Source organism: Taudactylus pleione, unplaced genomic scaffold (assembly GCF_031769625.1).
Source record: "Taudactylus pleione unplaced genomic scaffold, aTauple2 ptg000172l, whole genome shotgun sequence".
Taxonomy (NCBI): Eukaryota; Metazoa; Chordata; class Amphibia; order Anura; family Myobatrachidae; genus Taudactylus; species Taudactylus pleione.
This window is the reverse complement of record NW_028284574.1, coordinates 1,462,716-1,482,557: the sequence shown is the minus strand read 5'-3', so window position 1 is coordinate 1,482,557 and position 19,842 is coordinate 1,462,716.

Below are 19,842 nucleotides of genomic sequence, written 5' to 3'. Positions count from 1 at the left end.
CTCCCTTAACATATTTGGATTATGTTCCCATAGTGGAATCCGCACACACACTCACAATAATCTTAAACTCTAAGGGCTGATTCTGAGTCAGACACAGGGAAAGCATCAGCGCAAGCACCCCTCTTTGCATGAGTCCGAGATGCACTGCATAAGTGTCCTGATGGCTACCACCAGGGAACACAGATCAAAATTGCATGGAGATCCTGTTACGGATGTCGGGGATCCGACACCCAAGAATCCCTGTGGAAGAGCGGTGCAGACCTGGTGGAAGGAAAAGTCTTATCGATAGTAAGCTGACACTAATGGAGGTGTTTGCACCAGATAGCTGTAGCAGTGGACCAACCGGTGAAGATGAAGCTGGTGCCAAGGATTTGGCTGAGTGGCTGGGTGGAACAGCTGAGGCCAAGGTAGCGACTTGCAGCTGATGTTGTGGCATGAGGCCGATGTTGCAGTTTGAGACTGTTGATGCTGCTTGAGGCTGATATTGTGGCTAGAGCCCGATGTTATGGCCTGAGACCGATGTTGCGGCTTGAGGCCGATGTTGTAGCTATAGCCCGATGTTATGGCCTGAGGCCGATGTTGCGGCTTGAGGTCGATGATGCAGCTTGAGGCCGATGTTATGGCTTGAGGCCGATGTTATGGCTAGAGTCCGATGTTATGTACTGAGGCCGATGATGTGGCATGAGGCCGATGATGCAGCTTGAGTCCGAAGTTGTGGCTTGAGTCCGATGGTGTGGCTTGAGGCCAAAGTGCGAGCTGTGGGAGAATGACTGCTGGAGTGACTAAGAAGCCGGGTATGCAGGCTGTGGGAGGATGGCTGCTGGAGTGGCTAAGAAGCTGGGTATGCAGGCTGTGGGAGATTGGCTGCTGGAGTGGCTAAGAAGCTGAGAATGCAGGCTGTGGGAGAATGGCTGCTGGAGTAGCTATGAAGCCGGGTATGCAGGCTGTGGGAAAATGGCTGCTGGAGTGGCTAAGAAGCCGGGTAACAGTCCACGGAGAAATAGCTGGAAGAAAATAGCTGACCATGCAGCTGAGCCGAGCGCTGTGAAATAAACGCTATAGCTGGCAAGGCAGCTAGACTCCAGTGTGTAAAAATAGAGGAAGGACTCATCAGGTGACCTGGGAGGAACCCAGCCCTGGTCTCAGCTGTCCTGATCTCCTGGGAGCAGATCCAGTGGGGAGAGTAGCAGGAGAATCTTGAGCCATGTGCAAGTCCTGGACTGGACTTGTAACAGATCCATGCAATTTCAATGGGCATTTCTTGGTTGTAGCTTGGGGGGTGGCTAACAGGTGTGTAGGTGTTGCAGATGTCATTTTCAATGGAGCGGCTGATGGTCTGCCACAGTGCCTCTTGGCAGATTTGCACTACTGTTGGTTGGCAGGTCAATAGGATACCCATTTGCTGTGGCATTAACATAAAGATGCAGTAGTGGCTTTGACAGATGCTCCTCACCAGATTAATGCCAGCATATAATTCTGTCTGCTCTGTCACACAAGAGCTAAGACCGCCTTTCCTCATACATATGCGACCACACCCCACTTGCTCTCAGCCTGAATGGAACTGACTTTCCCACCAGGCTCCTGCTTTTTTATAGCTTCACTCTCTCTCTATCCGCAAGGCTCTCCTGCCTAGTCATCACACTTCCCTCAGCAGTCCAGCAGCATGGGTTTCTAGAAACACTTGGAAGCTTCTCACAAGGGCCATTAACAATAGTCTTTTGTACCTTTACTTTAAAGTATAATTGTTATTACATATATAGTAATCCAACATATACATAACTTTTCTCAATCTTTTAAACTCTACTAACACTCCCTCTTATTTAAAGGGGTCCATGGGGGTTCACTCTCCCCTTGGTGTTCTGGCCCCAGAATCTGCTCTGGTTACCTGGACACTACTTGTACAATAGTTATCTGTACTAAACAGTATAATAACTCAACCAACTCATTCAGAACTAAAGATGTGCGGGTTCAGTTTTACTCGGATATATTTGGATCTCAGAAATGGCATCTTATTGGCTATTGGCTATCATGTGTTTTGGATGGCCAATAAAATTAATCTGAACTAATCCGAACTTGTGATAATTTTGGTGAAAAGAACCGAGTAAAACTGAACCCTCACATCTCAGAACCCAACACATACTGCTGGGAGCCACCCAAAATAGGGTCAAGAATACACTACACTCAAATGTATTATTTGGGACACCTCAGTTGATCCTCCAAATGTTTCATGTCAAAATCACTGAAGGCCATACAATTCATCAACGGGCTCAGGAGACACTGAGTTTGGGCTCTGTGAACCCTCAGAGTCTTTTTTACCCTGATTTAAACATATTAAATGTAAATAAGCTAAGGACCATCACCATTGAGGTATCAATGTCATCGTCACCACTACTACCTATTTCAGGGAAACTGAGGTAAAGTAACCTCTAATCCTGGCTAAGGCTGCTAGAATCAGATTAGACATTATGGTCACCTAGGGATGGGGTGATTCTATAATAAAGGCCACTTCCCTCCTCACTCTAAGATGCATCATTCCCTTTCTGGGACTGCTTTGCACACACCTTATTGCTGTGTCAAGTCATTCCTCAAAGATCCCTCGCTTCTTTGGTACCCAACATGTAGTCCAAGGCTTCCTAACCTCCCGACTTATATGAAGCGGGTTTTGCTGGTGGTATGTTTTAATTGGACCTAATAATCCCTCATGTTTGATTTTATAGGAAGGGTTCCCCAGAAATCATTCAACTGCTACATACGGATCAGACTTCCACCTATTGCTCAGTATCAATCAGGATGAAGGCCCTGAATTACTGAACAAGGACCTTGTCCCTCTGGACTAATAGGTGTTCCAGAAATATTTGAGTCTTAATGTGCTTTGTTCTTCTTTCCAAGTTTCTCTGTGGGCTAGTTGGTGTGTCTTGCGCAGTTCCAACCTTTGCTGTTCCATGTACTGACCCTTCTGAGACCTCTGACTAGAATCCAAAGTGATAGCTTAGAACTGTAAGGGTATGTGGGAACAGGGAGGTGGTATAATTGCACAGGTGGAAATAATTCTACATAAAATTATAAATTACACTGATAGTGGCATATACAGACATTCAATGAGAAACCACCAATAAAGCAAATTTAATTCAGAGATGCACCCATGAGCAATTCAAGTTACAACATAGAAAGAGGCAACAGTACTCAAATGAAGGGGTACACTCGAATAGAAATTTCAAGTTTAAAACATATCAAAGTTTATTCCTAGTTACTTTAAAACATTTAAATATAAGCACTATCCAAAAAAAATATTATATCAAAAAGATAATAGAAGCAAAAAGATATTTAGAAAAATTGATAGCAATCAAATTATGTAAGAACCAGGTTCTACTGATCAGCAGCAGATCTAAACCACTTACTGCATTATCTTAATATGTGGCCTATGGAACGTAGATTTTTTTTTATATATTTGGTTTTGGATCTGTATCGCTTTGTGTTTTAGATCTGGATTTGGTTTCTCCAAAACCGCCCCTTGCGTGTTTTGGTTTTGGATTTGTATTTTTTTTTAAAAAATCATAAAAACAGCTAAAATCACATAATTTGGGCCTGTTTTTGTTTCTACAGTATTATTAAGCTCAATAACATTTATTTCCAGTCATTTCCAGTCAATTTTAACCACTTCACAGCTCACAATATTGATTTTTTTTCATCTAGTTTAGGGCCAAAAGGTTGCATCCAGCTACCTGGTTGACTAAGCTAAGCGACAGCAATGGGCGGCACTAACATGTGGCAGTTCAACTTCCAACATGGCACAGTGGCATTGCAGTGGTAGACAGGATGGCAGTTTAATAAACTATACAACCTCTAGGAATTTTAAAAACCAAGAATGTTTTCCTTAACTAGGTCAAAGGCCCAACGGAGTTGGAATATGTTTATGGACTGAAGACAGGGAAAGGGCAAAAGGATTGATTAGTTTTTAAATTATTTATTTTAATGTTTTGATTCTTAAAAAAATGTATAAGGGAAGATCAATCTTGGATCAAGTTCTTCAGTTCCTAAATGACATCTGGAGGAGGTTTTTAAAATTTTTATACATTTAATAGAAATGAGGTGGCCTTGCTTGTGGAGGTGCTGCTAGAACTTACTGTAAACAGACATTTACTGTTTACTCAAGGAGGTTGTTGAGGATAATGGGGCCAAGACTTGCTGTTTACATCAGAGGAAAGCAGCCTGTAGTTCTCCGGCTGAACTAGAACTCCCAGCATCTATGATGTTTGCTGGGCCTACTGGAAGTTATTTGTCAACAACAGGTGGCATGCTTCAGGTTACCACAGCCATCTTTACACACTGTATGTACCATGTAAATATGTATGTATGTGACCAATATACACAACTATTTTTTGTATTAAACGTATTTGCACTTTATTGTACACATCCTGGCAGGAAGATGCTCTGTGTTGCTGTTCATATTTGCCCACTCCATCAACTTGGTGGTTCAGATTTTTTTTTCCAAAAAATGAAAGGGGCATACAGGAGATGCTGTCTGTGGCCATTAAAATATCTGGACATTCATAAACCATAAAATTAAAAGTGTCAGGCAGCAATGCACCAAACAGCACATAATGCAAAGAAAAGAGGTGCAAGATGGAATTGTTCTTGGGCCCTTCCACCCACCCTTATGTTGTATACAGTATATGAAACAGGACATTCACAGTTTAACAAACAAATCACTTCAGTGACAGGGACTGCCACTTGTGGCTGAAATGATTGGTTTGTTTGGACCCCCACAAAACAAGCTGGCAATGCGCAGTGGACATTGCTGGCAATGATCCCATACACAAACTGAGGTTACAACATAGGTAAGATCAGATTTCATCGTCGTCATCCCATTCAGTGTGTACATCCTCTTGTTCACACAATAGTAATTCATCCCCGCTGGAATCCGCCATTACAGGTTCCTCTGTATTTGACTTAATTGCTGATAAAGGTCTTCCTTGTGGAATTTTTAATTCATTTTGATGAACATCATCTTTTCCACATTTTGGGGAAGTAACCTGCTACACCGATCACTGACAACGTTCCCGGCTGCGCTGAAAACTCTTTCAGAGTACACACTGGAAGGTAGGAAACTTAAGAAAATCAAAGCCAGTTTGTGTAAGGGACTCCAAATTGCCTCTTTTTGCTGCCAGTAGTGAAATGGACTATCTTACATGCCTATTTGGATGCTATCCCTAAAATAATCATCCACCACTCTCTGAATAGCGACCGTATCAGACAAAGTCACAGTAGACATGTCACTAATTGTAGGCAGTTCTGTCAGACCCAACCAGACGTCATTAGGTTATTAGGTTTTGCTGACTGATCTGCATCACCAACAGTGGGTCTCTAAGAAAAATTTAGTTTTTCCTGGCAGCCGCAGAAACTGAAGGAGAAGATGTTGCCGTGCCACGTGCCACTTGAGCTGACAATTTTTTCACCAACAGCTCTTTGCATCTCTTCAGATTTATGTCTGTCAGAAAGAAAGACACAAGGTATGAATTAAACCTAGGATCAAGTATGGTCGCCAAAATATAGTGATCTGATTTCAAGAGACTGACAACCCTTGGAACCTGGCAAAGCAAATTAAGGGCTTGATCTACAAGTCCGACATACTTAGCAGAATCCCTCTGTTTCAGCTCCTCCTTCAGTTTCTCCAGCTGCTTTTGAAAAAAGTCTGATTAGGGGAATGACCTGACTCAAGCTGGCAGCGTCTGAACTAACTTCACATGTGGCAAGTTCAAAGGGTTTGAGAACCTTGCACAACACAGAAATTATTTTCCACTGCACTTGACTAAGGTGAATTCCCACTCCTTTCCCTATGTCATAGGCCACTGTGCAGCCTTGGATGGCCTTTTGATGCTCCTCCATCCGCTGAAGTATATAGAGGGTAGAATTCCACCTAGTTATTACCTCTTGCTTCAGCTGATAGCAGGGGCAAATTCAACTGTACTTGCTGGTGCTCCTCTCTTTGACATGCAGTTGCTGAATGTCGAAAATGTCCCAAAATCTTTCAGGCCACCGAGAGCATCTCCTGCACGCCCCTGTCATTTTTAAAAAAATGTTGCAACACCAAATTAAAGATGCGAGCAAAACATGGGTCGTGTTTGAATACGCCCAGATGTAATGCTCGCACAATATTGGTGGCATTGTCAGAAATCACAAATCCTGAGGAGAGTCCAAGCAGGGTAAGCCATTTTGCAATTAATTCCCTGAGTTTTTCTAAGAGGTTCTCAGTATTATGCCTCTTAGTGAAACCGGGGATACAGAGAGTAGTCTGCCTTTGAATGAGCTGACAGATGCTGCTGCTGCTGTTTGCACTGTTGGAGGCAATACACCTACCCAGTGCGCTGTCACAGTCATGTAATCTTTAGTTTGCCCTCTACCACTTGTCCACATATCTGTGGTTAAGTGGACAGTGGGTACAACGGCATTTCGGGGGACACTAATAAAGTTTTTTTAATGTCCTTGTACAGACTGGGAATTGCTGTTCTAGTGAAGTGGAATCTTGAAGGGACATGGTAGTGTTGACACAGGAGCTAAATTAACTGTTTAAAACCCCCTGCATTAATGGCGGATACTGGATGCACATCTAATACCAGTATAGCTGTGCAACTGGGTGACTACTGGCATACTTGTTCCCCATTGCAAAGGATTGTTTGACAGTCAATTGTTTTGTTAAACTACTAAAAGTAGTATTCTTCCCGGTCCCCTTCTGGGATGAAGATCCACTCACAGCTGCAGCAGCAGCAGCAACAGGCATAGCACTCAAGGATCCTTCTAAGGAATCATGGATAGGAGAGGAGTCAGTCATTCTTATGAAATTGGATACAGGACTACTTCCGATCATGATTGAGGATGATGATGCAAGTGATGGTGGTGGAGATTGCAGGCGCTTGGATCTAACAGAGAGAAGAGAGCAGCTAGGTGACACTGGACTGATTTTTAAATTTTTAGCCAAAGTTTCTGAATTTGAAAAACACTTTTGAGTTTGATGAATGTGCTGCAAGTGACATAACAGGGAGGAGGTTCCTAGATGGTTAAGGTCCTTACCTCTACTCACTACTGCTTGGCAAATGTTACAGATAGCTTGACAACTGTTGTCCGGATTTACGTGAAAATAATTCCACACAAGAGAAGTGGATATTTTTGTTTTTTGCCATGGCATGACAATGGGCTTTTTCATACCATGGGCAACAACTGTTGCCTGATTTACACAAACATCCCCAGCGTCAACATCCTCATCATCAACATTCTCATCATCCTTGTTAGTGCCAACTACAGAAATATCCTCCTCATCCTCCTGGTGCAATTCCACAGAAGCATTCTCGATTTCTACGTCAGCATGTTGACTTGTGCTCTTATTCCCACATTTGCAGAGGGCACACAAAGGTGGAAGGTGGATCCTCTTCAAGTACAGTATTGGAAAGGTTAGGCTCACACATGGCAACCACGTGTACACTTGGACTCTCCTCAAGAATCTGTGACTTTTCGGAGCACACAGTTGTTTCCGGTGTCTTACTCGTCTTAACAATTTTAAATTTTTTTATATGTCTTCTAAAAGCAGAAGGGCTTATATCATCACAACTAGAACCACCAGTCAGAAATAAAGGCCAAGGCCTTATCCTTTCCTTGCCACTTTGTGTAGTAAATGGCATATTGACAATTTTTTGTTTCTCTAAAGCTAAATTAGCTTCAGATTTTACTCTTCAAGTACAGTATTAGAAAGGTCAGGCTCACACATGGCAAGTGCGGATGCAATTGGACTCTCCTCTGGAATCTGTGACTTTTCTGAGCACACAGTTGGTTCATGTGCCTTAGCAATTTTTTTTTGACACTTCTACAGGGAAAAGGGCTTACATCATCATAAGATGCAGAACTAAATAAATAAAGGCCAAAGAATTATCCTATTTAAAAATTGGGTTATATTACCCTCCTACTGATGTGTGTATATAATGTTTATTTTTTTTCATTTTTTAATAGAGAAAATCATTCTTAATATTACAGTTGTATTGTGATTAGAGATGTGTATTATAGAGGGTAGAAATAAATCTATAAGTAGAAAAGAGAATAATGGGGTGAGTGATGTGTGAAGATCCACAATGGTGAAACAAGTTTAAAACAGTGATAATGTGTAGGGTACAATCAGTAGTGTATGTAGGGAGGGTCAAGCAGGGTGCCTTCAGATTAGCGGCATGGGGCCGTGGTCCAGTAACAAACACCACAGCTGGCTAGTACACTTATGAGCTCCATCTTCTGGCTCCCACAGTGGGTGATGGGAGTGACGTCATGACGTCTCTCCCATAGTGCAGAGGGGCTGGCCTGGGTGGATGGAGGAGCAAATGGCGGCATACACAGGAGCATTAATAGTTTTTTTCTTTTTTCTGTGTGTCTTTGTCTGGCACTGTCTTTCACTGCTGAGTGGGGGCACTACTGGGGGCACTGCATAGGGGGGACCACTACTGGGGGCACTCTATAAGGGGCACTACTGGGGCACTGCATAGGTGGGACCACTACTGGGGGGCACTGCATAGGGGGGACTACTACTGTGGGCACTATATAAGGGGCACTGCATAGGGGGGATTGGGGGTACTATACAAGGGGCACTACTGGGGGCACTGCATAGAGAGGACTACTACTGGGTGCACTATATAAGGTGCATTGCGTAGGGGTGGCCACAACTGGGGGCACTGCATAGGAGGACTACAACTGGGGCACTGTATAAGGGGCAATGCATAGGGGGGACCACTACTGGGAGCACTGTATTAGGGGGCACTACTGGGAGCACTGTTTAAGGGGAACCACTTCTGGGGGCACTGTATAAGGGGTACTACTGGGAGCACTGCATAGGGGGACTACTACTGGTGCACTGCATAAGTGGCACTGCATAGAGGGACCACAACTGGGGGCACTGTATAAGGGGCACTACTGGGAGCACTGCATAAGGGGGTCACTACTAGGGGCACTGTATAAGGTGCACTACTGGGAGCACAGCATAGGGGACCACTACTGGGGGCACTCTATACTACTGGGAGCACTGCATGTGGGGACTACTAATGGGGGCACTGCATAGTGGGACCACTACTAGCGGCACTGTATAAGTGGTACTACTGGGGGCACTGTATAAGTGGTACTACTGGGGGCACTGTATAAGGGGCACTGTATAAGTGGCACTACTGGAGGCACTGTATAAGGGGCACTGCATAAGGGGCACTGTATAAGTGGCACTACTGGGGGGCACTGCATAAGGTGCACTGTATAAGGGTGCATTTCTAGGGGCACTGTATAAGGAGGCACTACTGGGGAAATTGCATAAGGTGCACTACTACAATGGGCATTGCAAGAGGGGCACTACTACTTGGGGCATTACGGTTCATATGGAATGGAAAGGAATGTTCCCAGAGTGACGAAAAATGGTGGTGTGTCATGTTACCAAGCCCCTATTTCCCAGTGATCACGCCCCTTGTGGCATGTGACCATGCCCATTTTTCCTCATGCGCCTTCGGTGCGCACATCTACTTTGTGGGAGGCTCTGTTTTTTTATTTGCCCTGGGCTCCAAATAACCTAGTTACGCCACTGGCCGCAATATAAAGAAATATATATATAAGAAATAACGAAGACAAAAATTTAAAAGATTAAAATTGCACCAAGAACTGAGTCTAGAGCTATAAAAAGTAATTGTCTCAGAAGTACTAAGAGATGTTTAAATTCGGTGTGTAAGAATTCCTCAGTATTTTAAATATTTTTACACAAAGGGAGAAATTTACTAAGAATCGTGTTGGGATGCGATCCATTCTCACACCTTATCGTGGAACATTTTATGCATCAAAATACACATTTACCAAGAATCATGTTGGTTTGCGATTTGTCTTTCGTTGATGTAACTAGTCGTGTTATGGCGAGCGTGTGATCAGTCAATTTGGGGGTTTATCGCAACTGAATTTGCAAATGAGTGTTATGACGGAATTTGCACCCCCCCAAATGCACATGTGAAATCAGATCGCAGAATTAATCAGATTGGTCATGAACATGCCACAGTGGCCTCATTAAGGTAGTATAAATAGACCCAAAAACCTCCGGGAACATGTGCATTGGTGGCGTTAGTGTTTGTTGGAGTGTTTAACAGTGGTTGGAGAGGAGAGTTTACAGAAGAAAGTATATTCGATTGTTGTTTGGTTGGTAGTGAAAGTTGTCTTGTGTTTTTCTGTACTCTTGTAAGTTTTTAAAGTCTGTAATTTTTTTGTCCTGTGTCATATTTAGATTTTTTTGTCTTGTCAATATTTGTGAGTATCTCTGGTGTGTGTGTGTGTGAAGTGGGTGAAGTGGTGTTGAAGGTTTTTTTATTTTCTTTTATTTGTAAGTGTTCAGTGTTTTGTGTAGTAATGAAGGAGGATAGTGGTAACAGGAGGGCAGGGGAGATTGAGTGAGATGTGGAGGAGGCTTCAGGGCAGCAGCCTTTGATGGAATCTGACTTGGAGGAGGAGGCAGATAGAAGCACAGTGGCAAGGGGCAAAACAAGGATTGGCCGCAATATGCGTTTTGCCTTTGAAGATAATGTGGCCTTTGTCAATGGGGTCATGAAGCATAACGACCATTTGTTCGAGTGATGCTCCTCCTGAACAAGTAGTCAAAAGAAATCCCTGATGTGGCAGAAGATTTTGGAGGTGGTCAACTGCTCCGGGATGCTTTAGCACGCAGTTGTGGTGTGTACAAAGTGTTACAATGATAGCGCGTGAAGAGCAAAGTGGCATGGCAGACTGGTGCCGAATCCCCCTTTCAGCAGGAGTGGCTGGAGTACGAAGAGCCATTATGCTCCATAATCCCGCCAGAGGTGGTTCAGGCTGTGCTTGTCCATGATACAGATGCCCCACCCAAGCAGAGTGAGTAATAACCTAATCATTACCTTTGTCATGTCATTTTAATGTATTAATGGTGTCATTTTTGTTCTTAGCAATGAAATGTCAAAATAATCACCATAGTAGTTAGCAAACAATGTACATTGTTTTGTGCATATCTGAATATGTTAATTATTGATGTTAACTAATATATGTCAACACACAGCCCGTTTATTTTGCTTGCACCTGTAGTATGTTTGGGAGAAAAAAAAAATACTTTAGGAGTCGCCAAGAAAAAGGCAGGTTTGTTTGTTAGTGCCATTTATAAATGTATTACATCTGTGTTGACATGGGGAAAAAGTACAACCAACCACTAAATTTAACATCTGCATATTGGAATGGCAAGCTGTATTTTTGTTTAAGAGTGCCCCTGCCTGTTTGGAAATCTTTTATTTTTGGAGCCAGTGTCCACAATTGGTTATTCTGTTGTGTGTTGATTTGCTTTTCATGTATGCACTCATACTTACATTTTTCTTTCCTTTAAGATCCACACACTGAAGGTCCACGTCGCCAAAAGTTCAGCCACTTGGTCATCCTGAGGAAACAGAAGACAAAATAGTGACTTTAGACATTTTTCCTGTGACACCACAATGGCCCCAAACACCAAGCCCACCCAGCCCTGACTTACAAGAGCCACCAACAAATACATCTGGTGATACTGTCTCTGTATTCCTAACGTTCATGGCAGCAATCCATGACCGTCATGTGAGCCTAATGGGCAGACAAATGAGAAACTTGTCACGAATTACAATTCATTAGCGTAAGCGTGACAACAGGCTTTCTGCTATTAATGCTACTGTGTTGAGACTAAATGAAAATATGAGTAGGCATAATAACAATTTAACTGGGATTTTAGAATTGATGGCCCGAACACTAGAGACCCAAACTGGTGCTAACACTAGCGATAATGAGTTTTTTATGCATGTTCCAAACGCAAGCCAATGTGCTAAGGGACATAATCAAAACATGGCGACTTTAATTTCTGTCATAATGAGTAGGTTCCCTGAGGCTACAATTAGTAATGGTAGCAGTTTAAATCCCTCACCTGCACCAACACCACCTAGGCGTTGGGCCCGCACCAGCGGTGGAGCTGCAGGTCTAAGTCGCTCATCACCCTCCCCTAGTCAGCCACCTAAAAGGAGATGTACAAAATAATGTGGATTACTATGTTTGCTAGGTTTATTTATATGCTGAAAGAATACAAATATGTTACACCTCTATTTCTATGCTGCAAAAAAGAAAAAAGTTATATTTTTAATTAGAGGTCTTTACATTTAAGATTGTTCACTTTTGGAGATTTTTTTATTTTACAAACAAATTGACTTTCTCGAAAAGTCTGTAACAACATTATATGTAGGTGTTGACATAATAAACTTGTTATTTAAAAGTTCATTGTTTTTTTACTTTTCTTTTCGACTATAAAACATGTTATCAAGTAGTAATTTGTATTATTTATCTAACACACTTTAAAATATGGCTAAATGACTAGGAATACTTCGTATGAGAAAAATGTGCAAACACACTAACATCTTCTTGAAAAAGTGTGTGTGCCAAATATAGTCATATACTTAACTGCAAAGTGAAATTTCAAAAAATTTCACTATAGCTTTCCAATTATATGCTGCAGAAACAGAGGCACCCAAACAGTGTTTTTTCAGAAATGTTTTATATCAAATACATTGTATGCTGAGGTTTTATTGAAATTTAAAGTGATAGATGGTAGTAATGTTTTATTAATTAAAGGACATTGACCTTAATTTAGGATTGCCTTTGCTTTATACCAGTTACAAATGTAGAAGTAAAATTATTATTATTACATTTTATTTTTAGGGCGCCACAAGTGGTCCACAGCACCTTACATACAGTACAAAGTAAAACACTCTTTGATAACAGGGAACAAGACACATTACAAGAGTTGATCCAAGATTTGCACGTGTACTTACAAAATTCATGTAGCAAGACATCACCTGAGAAAGAAAAACCTTAGATAAGTGTTTGACCACAGTTTGGATTATACATTAATTTAGAGGGAAAACAGGACACACATACATAATTTAACATTTTCTACAATGGTTAAATTGTGTTTTATTAACATTATTTTAGTCTATTTTATGTCCAAAATTAGTATTGAAGTTAAAAATGAGAATGTTGTGTAATATACTTAAACTGAAATAGTTGCCAATCACCGAATCCCTTACCTGCCTCACACTTTCTGTGCTCACAGAGTCACCAGATAAAACCAGTATCCCTGCATGCTGACTGTGCATTGCATATTTTGGCATGGGAGGTTGATTAAGGCACATATTATGCAACACACAGCAGCATGTCACAATGTCAGAGATTTTATCGAATGTATGTTCTATTACAGATCTAGTGGACTTATTAACTTCATTATACTTGTGCTCAGCAGGACTATCAGGAAGCAACAAAGGAGTCAGAAGCCAGGAGAAACATCCATACCCAGAATCCGTTGTGAAGCAAATTAATAAAGGTATTTGAAGATTAACATACCAACAATTGTAGGTGTGTAGTGAGTAAGTAACAAGAGGAATGTGTACTTACCAATCAACCATCCCTCTGGTATTTGGCCCATCTCAAACTTAGCACACAGTGATGACTGACTGAGGATAAATTAATCTTGGCATGAGCCAGGATAGCTGGCCACAATACACTTTTTTGGTTTGCATCAGAAACAATCTGGACATTGGTGTAATGACTGTGGTGCCTGTTTAAATATACATTGGCACTTGCCCTAGGTGGTCCCAGCTCAATGTGTGTGCAGTCTATAGCAACCAGGACATTGGTTAAGCCTGTGATCCTATAAAAAGCTAACCTAACATCATGCCATTGTGACTCATGGTCAGAGAAGCAAATATAAGTGTTGGAGAGGGTCTTGAGTGCAGAAAGGACTTGGTCCAGGTATGCGGGAGACGGTGGCTTGCGATGCGCCAACCCCCATTCCACGTCAATGACTGAAAGTTCCCAGTAGCAAAGAAGTGCAGAACAGCCAGCAGTTTGTGTAGGCATGATAAGGCTCATGACTGTGCATGTCTGACTCAAGCTGAGCTTTGACAAGGTCATACAGATTCATTAAGTGTTTGTGGTTGAGGCAGAACATCTGTATTACCTAGTCATCAGACACTGCATTGAGGTTCAACCAACCATGGATGAACCTAGGCCTACGTAGCGGCACCCCTGCTTGCTGGTTCCTCTGTTCTGTATATTGCTACTGGGCCCTTTCAGTCAGCTGATGCAACCACATGAAAGAAGCACCTGTGCCAACACAACAAAGTATCATACCTCTGCCATGCTTGAGAGCAGAATGAGCATGCTGCAGCTAAATTTGTGGGCTTTTATAAGCATCCTGCTTGAGTTGGGGCTAATTACAATGATTTTCAAATGTCAACATGATTTTTAAAGCGCGTGCATTGATTTTGTGCATTAAGGTGCGATTTGGGTGCAAGTTCATCACAATTGTTAGTAATTTTGTGATTTGCATTGGGACCAATGTTATTTTGATTTATTTTGATTGTGCTTTGATGCAATTTGGTCTATAAAGTCTGGTTGACATGCGATATCCATGTGATTTGACCTATAGTAAATTCCCAACTTGCAAACTCGCACTTTTATCATGGAATCAACAATACACAATTCTTGGTAAATTTCCCCCAAATTGTCTTTGTATAGGTAGGCCACAATTACATTCAAAGTTCATATATCAAAAATAAATAATGTCAATAAGAAAGGAAATAAAGAACCTGTGTTCTAATGTATCTAAAAAAATCTGCTGTCTCCCAGTGAATGGGAGAATCGAACAGTAACACAGTGTAAGGAAGAAAAGACTGCATCTGCTGTTAGTGTTCATATTTTAATCACTTCCTAAAGCACAGGACGTGCAGGAAAGTAAAACTAGAGAATGCCCAATGAGAGTGCAATTAGGAGTAAAAGAAAGTGTAAGACATGCCTGTGGTGACTGGGGCTTGTGGTGCAGGGGGGTCCATTATGCGCACACAGGTACTTCCAGTGGAGAAGACTGATGCACTTTTTGCCAGGGCTTTGTCAAGAGCTTCTCTGGTAGAACCAACTGCTTCTTGTTTTTTTCCTCTTTAGCGGCCTTCATTCTATATAATAACCCTTTCTGTATTTTTAACTTGCTGTACTGTAGGCACAGAAGTGACGGTTGTTTTTGGCTTTTAGCAGCAGCTCTACTGACTTCTTCAATATGTGGATCTCTTTTTTTTTGTCAATCCTCAATCTGGTCACGGCTTATTCTTTGAAGTTCACCCATCTCCAATCTTGATAGCCCAGTGAATTAACAAAATTCTCAACCACCCGCAAAGGTAAGATTGGATGGCATAGCACCCTTACTTCAGATGCCAGCACTTTGACCCATTCTTCCTCTTCAGTTCCATCACATGCTTTAACCTAGATAGTGCATCAGTGTCACTGTTGCTGTCTCCCAAAATATATTTTAGACAGAAGTTATACACAGCCTGGACCTCAAGCCACTGGTGTCTTGTGGGATCTAATTTAGTTGCGGTTTTGACATAAGTGAGTTTATTATTGGTGCGGACCATGAAAGCTACACCATACAGATAATCACACAGTTTGTCAACCACTGCCCATTTTAAAGCTAGAACTTCTAGCTAATGGACAGGATAGTTCCGTTCTCTGGGAGACAACCCTTTGGTAATGTATGAAACCGGGCATAATTGCTGATAGCGAACCCTTCCCAAACCTCAAAGGATGTATATATGTATATATATATATATATATATATATATATATATATATATATGTAGAATATAAGGTTAGAAAGGTTCAGCATAAGCCAAGACCAGTGTGTGGGTTAAACTCTCTTTCAACCCTTGGAAAGCTTGCTTACATTTTACCATACGTTGTTCACCACATTCTTCATTGACATAGTAAAAGGGACACAGCTCTCTTCTTTTTCTACCAGATAAGGATTTTTTCAAAGGGTGTATCCCTTGGCGACATTGTTCAGAGGTCTCCTTATTTGAAAAATTGCAGTACAAAATGCAGATACTTCCCATAAAATCCTAAAAAGGATTGTAGGTCTTTTAGCTTGGTAGTCCTTGGCCACTCTCTTACAGCCTCCATTTTGGAAAAGTCTGTAGCTATCCATTCTTGGTGGACTATATGGCCTATGTACTTCACAGTTTTCTGACAAAATTTGTACTTTTCCAATGACGGCTTGAATCCGTGTTCTATTAGTCGATCCAACAATTTTTGGAAGCCTTTAATTGTGCTCTTCCAGAGTCTTCTCAAACACTATGATACCCTCCAGATATAGCAACTCCTCCTGGAGGTTCATATCTCCAACCATCCTCACCATGCTCCTCTGGAAGGTTGCAGGAGCGCCATTTATCACCTGAGGAATCACCTGAGGAATCCGCAGAAATTCATAAAAACCCAGTTGACAAATGAACAAGTTTTCTCTGTGTCCTTGGGATCCGATTAAACCCGCTCTTGATGTCCAACACCGGGAACCACTGACTTCCCTGTAAGCAATCTAGTGCCTCATCAATTCTTGGGACTGTATACTAGTCAGGCAATGTGCATTGATTAAGAGTACGATAGTTTACAGTATTTCACCATTCTTCTACCTTGCGACTACAATTAGCGATGCAAAAGGGCTCTTAGATTCAATAATTACATGACTGTTAGGATCAGTGGATCATCTTGGTGGCAGGTCCCAGCCATAGTTGCGACTGGGACACTGCATCATGTCCTGTCCTTGTTCCGGCTGTTGCAGGCAGCTGGAAATCCTGTCTTATCTGTGTGTCATTCTTGCCTGTCTGTCTGCAGATCTCAGTGGCACAATAGTTAATCTGACTGTGTGCAAAGATCAAGTGCACACTAGCCTGTGATAAGGAAAAGCTATCTGCAGCCAGCCCTCCCAATATCATGTACCCCAAATTTGATGGAAATTGTTATTTTAAAAAAAATAATAATCTAAATGCTATTCTTCACCCCTTCTTCTAAAGCCGCTTTTATGCACTTGCCGTGGCTATTAAATACCCAGACTTCCTTCAGCAGGCAAAAATGGGAGTACCAATAGTGATCCCCCATGTCTGGACATCTTTAGGGGGGTGCCAGGAACATTTCCCGAAAATTCCCTGGATTTTTCTATACTTACCTTTCCGTTGGGTCCCGTTTTCGCCGGATCCTAATTGAATACGGGAATAAAGCGGGCAAGCACCCGATACTTGATCCCTGAAAAACTTGCGATGATGGCGAAAAGTCCGACCTCTAACTTTTCTCCATCAAATTGAATACGGGTCCTAGTTGGGTGTGACTCACATGAGAGTCATTGCCTTGATGTTATCCTCCGTGCTTGAGAGATGAGGGCATTTAACTGCAATTTAATGTGTGTTGGGCATATACTGTATGCTAGTGAAGGCAATAAAAACTTGCACAGAATTGCAGTCCCTTGACGACTGGCTGCATGCTTAAATGTTTTGATCAAATTAACAGCCTGATCCTTATCCTCATTTCGCCTAAAACAAATACAAATATTTAGGGTGAGTGCCAGTCTGGATTCAGGAACTAAAAAGTTTGCTGGGAATCAAGTGAGTTAAGTTTTTTTTTTAAATTAAACTCAGAATTATCTCAAATAGATTTAAAGTACAGTACTGGACGAACTGAGTTAAGTTTCACTTATTTACTGACATTTGTTTATTTTTTACCATTTCAATCTGAGCAACTCACTAATGAAACAGACGTGGCGACAAGCCTCATGCCAGGGTTAAGGTTAAACTAAATGATATCCGCAACCTCCTGTAGAGTGCCCTAGTGTACAACAGAGTCTGTTATATTAAGGGGAGAAGAGGGTTTGTTTTTCTGTCTTTTCACACTGCAGAGATGAGGAACTGTGTCCCCCCAGACATTAATAGCTTTGGATGGGAGCCCAGAATAAATCTTACAGCTCCTTCTTAGATCAAATTGGAGAAAAGCTTTGGGTCATGCTGACCTTTCAGTTCCAACAAATCCTAGTTAATTGAAACAAACATGTTTTTAAAGGCTAACAATGGATAAAATGCCCAGATACTTCACAGCGTAACATATAATTATAGAGTATATTTCATTTCTCAAGTGTAATTTTTATTTGCAATTCTTATCTCAGCAGCATAATGTTTGATATGTATATATAGGATTAGCATTGATTGCCATCATCCTTATGTAAAATGCAACTGGATGACCATCTTAACTGCCTCAAGTTATTAATAAGTTCAAAGCTACTGCATAGGTGCCCATCCACTTGTAGATGCAGACATTCAGTGGATGCACATCAATCATTCCCGAACATGGGCAACCTGACCACGGTAGTCAGGTTGACCGTCTTGTTCGGGCGATGATAGATGTTGGAAACGACCAGCGGGCGTGTGCCTCGCTGGTCATTTTAGACATTTAAATGCCCGATTTGCAGCCGATACCTGAGCGATTGCATTATTACGATGTTGAAATTGTGCAATCGCTCGGTATTATCGGCAAGTGGATGGGCACCTTATGTCTGCCAGGACTTTTGAGTGGCGTAATTTGTTTATTGCCCATGTTCCAGATGTCTAAAGGTATAGCAAACAGCTGAGTAGAAGCTAGCAAGGGCTATCAGTAAGCATATCTGTTATGGATGCACTGATCGAAACCCATGGTAATTTAATGGTTTACTATTAAAGTACTATACCACTAAACTAAAAAAAAATCTAATTGTTTGTCAAAGTGTAAGACATTTAAGATTAGATTTACAATTACTGGTCTTTTCAGTGTAAGGTAGTGTTTCTGTTATCAGACATTTGCTACAATGACTATTGGCTTATCAGCACTCCATTGGTCAAGAAGAGATTGATTGCCCATTGCATGAGAAAATGGTTGTTTTATTTAAAGTCTTAGCTCAATATTTACATGTTCTGCATCCCTACTGCTGGATTTCCTTATTGCTGCTATCTTTGTACATTGCTTTAATCAGTTTCTTTTAAACTTTTCTGCAAAAGTGTTATACTGTAGCTCTCTGTTAAACACTCAACTATATATATATATATATATATGTATACAGTGCATCCGGAAAGTATTCACAGCGCTTCACTGTTTCCACATTTTGTTATGTTACAGCCTTATTCCAAAATGGAATAAATTAATTTTTGTCCTCAAAATTCTACAAAACACAATACTCCATAATGACAACGTGTAAAAAGTTTTTTTGCGATTTTTGAAAATTTAATTAAAAAAATAAAACCCTAAGAAATCACATGTTTTCACAGCCTTTGCTCAATACTTTGTTGATGCACCTTTGGCAGCAATTACAGCCTCAAGTCTTTTTGAATATGATGCCACAAGCTTGGTACACCTATCTTTGGGCAGTTTCGTCCATTCCTCTTTGCAGTACCTGTCAAACTCCATCAGGTTGGATGGGAAGCATCGGTGCACAGCCATTTTCAGATCTCTCCAGAGATGTTCAATCGGATTCAAGTCTGGGCTCTGGGTGGGCTACTGAAGCACATTCACAGAGTTGTCCTGAAGCCACTCCTTTGATATCTTGGCTGTGTGCTTAGGGTCGTAGTCCCGCTGAAAGATGAACTGCCACCCCAGTCTGAGGTCAAGAGCACTCTGGAGCAGGTTTTCATCCAGGATGTCTCTGTACATTGCTGCATTCATCTTTTCCTCTATCCTGACAAGCCTCCCAGTTCGTGCTGCTGAAAAACATCCCAGCAGCATGATGCTGCCACCACCATGCTTCACTGTAGGGATGGTATTGGTCTAGTGATGAGCGGTGCCTGGTTTCTCCAAACATAACGCCTGTCATTCACGCCAAACAGTTCAATCTTTGTCTCATCAGACCAGAGAATTTTGTTTCTTATGGTCTGAGAGTCCTTCAGGTGCATTTTGGCAAACTCCAGGCAGGCTGCCATGTGC